Raw genomic sequence first — 2,995 nt, 5'->3', positions numbered from 1 at the left:
TATTCATAAGCACTGTTGGGAGTGATGAAAGCTCACAGACCTTGTTTATGGCTGTTTCCTCATTTCCACATTTCCACCTGGCACGCCAGCTGCTAGGCAGGCATAGCCACTAGAGCATCTAATAGGGCCCACTTACGAACACCTTCACGCAGGGTCCTTGGCCTTGGAGGGGTGGGTGTGAAGACAGTGAGCAAACACAGCTTTTTGGGTTTTTGAGGAAGTGACCATCTGTGGCAGGAGCAGGAGCGAAAAAGATTCTGAGAGCCCTCATGAAGGAACTTCTGTGCCATGGGTTGAGGGGGCACCAGAGCATGTGGTGGTGGCTACGCAGAGAGCAGAGATGCTGTGGTCTGGGGGAAGTAGAGATGAGTTGGCTGTGCCCTCTGGGTCTCAAGCTCCTCCCTGTGTAACGAGACTGATAATGCCTACCTTGCTCACTTGCTTTGACGATTAAATGAGCTGGTGAGGGCTGGCACCATGGCTCATTTGGTTAATCCTCCGCCTGCAGTGCTGGCATCGCATATGGGTGCCAGGTTCTAGTCCCGGTTGCTCCTCTTCCAGTCCAGCTCTCTGCTGTGGCCTGGGAAGGCAGTGGAGGATGGCCTAAGTGCTTGGGCCCCTGCACTCACATGGGAGACCAGGAACAATCACCTGGCTCCTGGCTTCGGATCAGCACAGCTCCGACCATTGCGGCCAATTGGGGAGTGAACTAATGGAAGGAAGACGTCTCTATGTAACTCTGATTTTCAAATAATTAATAAATAAATCTTTTTAAAAAGTACTTGAGTTCCTGCCATCCACATGGAAGATTAGGTGGAGTTCCTAGATCCTGGTTTCAGCCTGACACGGATCTAACTGTCCTGGCCATTTGGGAAGTGAACATGCAGACAGAAGATCTCTCTCTCTTCTCTCTCCCTCTCCCTCTCTCTCTCTCTCTCTGCCTTTCAAATAAACATATAAATCTTTAGGTCTTGCCACTCTGATGTCTTTTGGTATAGCGTGTCTGCAGCGTGTAGAGTAGAGAAGGGCGCGTATGGCCAGGGTTTATGGGATGGTGTGGTGGGGCAGGCATAGGCCTCCGCTTGCCATGGCCTGTGAGACTTTAGGAGAAGGAAGGACAGAGAAGGTAGCAGGCTTGACGAGTGCATGCTCATCCCAAGTCAGACCAGTCCTCCAAAAGCCTCTCCCTGGTGTTCCAGGAGCAACATGGAGGGCGCAGGCCCTGGCCAGGAAGTGGTCTCCTTGTGCGCTGCAGATGGAGGCACACGTGAGCTTCCTGAGAACCTGCCCACCAGCTGTAGCCTGGGCTTCCCGACCTCTGGCCAGCTCCCCTCCCTGCTGTGTGCAGGAAGCTTACCCTGTGGATGTCTCACTTTTCCTACTACTCTTTTTCCTTCTTTCAATTTCCTGGTGTACTTAAAAAACAAATCTTGCTACAGTTCATGTCTTTTTGCACACACTTTAGGCTGTTCTCAGAATAGGCATAGAATAAAATAAATGAGTTCTTAGAGTTCTCATTTCTCTTAAAGTTTTCATGAAATGGCTTTCAAGTTTAGTATTTTTCCCAGAGGGTCCTCTTTTTTAAAAATGAAACCTTTCATAGAACCCCTACATAGACATTTTTAAAAAGCTTGCTCAGGTTTGGTGTGTGGTTTTTTTTTTTTTTTTTTTTTTTTTTTGGCTTATTTATTTCTTTGAAAGGCAGAGTGACAGAGAGAGAGAGAGAGAGAGAGAGAGAGAGAGAGAGGATCTTCCATACATTGGTTCACTCCCTAAATGCCCACATGCCCACAACAGCTAGGGCTGGGCCAGGCCAAAGCCAGGAGCCAGCACTTGGGCCATCCATCGTCCACTGCCTTCCCAGGTGCATTCGCAGGGAGCTGGATTGGAAGTAGTGCTGCTGGAACCCCAGCCAGCCCTCCGATACAGGACACCAGCATTGCAAGTGGCAGCCTAACCTGCTGCACCACAATGCCTGCCCCTAGCTCAGGTTCAGGTAGAAAACGGGTCCCCAGCTTCCCACCCCAGAACATCCTCTTGTCTCCTGAGGCACCTCAACCAATCCCTAGCTTGGAGAAGCCTGATTGTAAACCAACAATTGGTTCCATGGAAACCACACGCAATGCTTGGTTTGATGCAAAAATAAGGAAGCGAGATGGTTTCTTACTATGCTATTTTGGAAATTGGCTAATTATTGGTGGACAGCAACTGCTAAAAAAAAAAAGAATATTAGTTAATGGCTAACAGGAAAAAGCAATGAGCAAAACCAAAAGTCCTGTTTACTCTTTCATTGCGTAAGATAATCATTTGGGAGTTTAAGTGACAATTGGGCTTTTTCATCCCTGGTTAGATGAACACAGAAGTAATATTCAATGGGCAGTCTTTGAAATGAGATGTAAAAAAAAAAAAAAAAGAATTCCAAAAGTGCTTCTGAAACTGAGCGTTCATGAGTTGTCAGCAGGGCCCCTGTGCAGCCGCAGCCTCGGCTCTCCTCTCCGTACCCTAAGTTCTCCAGTCCTCAATGGTCTCCACTTTCTCACATCTCACCATTCACGCTCAGCCTTCTATACGCGAATCCCAGCTACTTCGGGAGCCCCCTGCCCATCTACTCAGCACTTTGTCCAACACTGTTTCCTGTGTGCTAGGCTGTAGGCCTGGCTCCCTTACAGAGGGACTGTCCAAATTTCTTTTCACTTCAAACTCATTTTCTCCCTATTTCCAAAGGAAATTAAAATATTTTCATTTGCCCCTAAAAGGGCTGGTACTAAGTAGGCATATAGCGCATACGCTACCACTTCCCTAGTTCTGTGGGTTGGACAATTTGCTTCTCTGGGTTTAGTTTTCCTCTTTGTAAAATGGGTACAATTGTTGCATCAGCTCGCAGGCTATTATTTGAATTATAAAATCAAAAATAGGGAAACACAAGGATAAAAATCTCAATTTCTTTTTATGCTCTGAGCCAACATTAAACTTGGGGCTTCAATTTATTTTTGTC

Source organism: Oryctolagus cuniculus, chromosome 13 (assembly GCF_051225735.1).
Source record: "Oryctolagus cuniculus isolate XC-2025 breed Fujian yellow rabbit chromosome 13, ASM5122573v1, whole genome shotgun sequence".
Taxonomy (NCBI): domain Eukaryota; kingdom Metazoa; phylum Chordata; class Mammalia; order Lagomorpha; family Leporidae; genus Oryctolagus; species Oryctolagus cuniculus.
Note: the sequence above shows the minus strand (reverse complement) of the source record.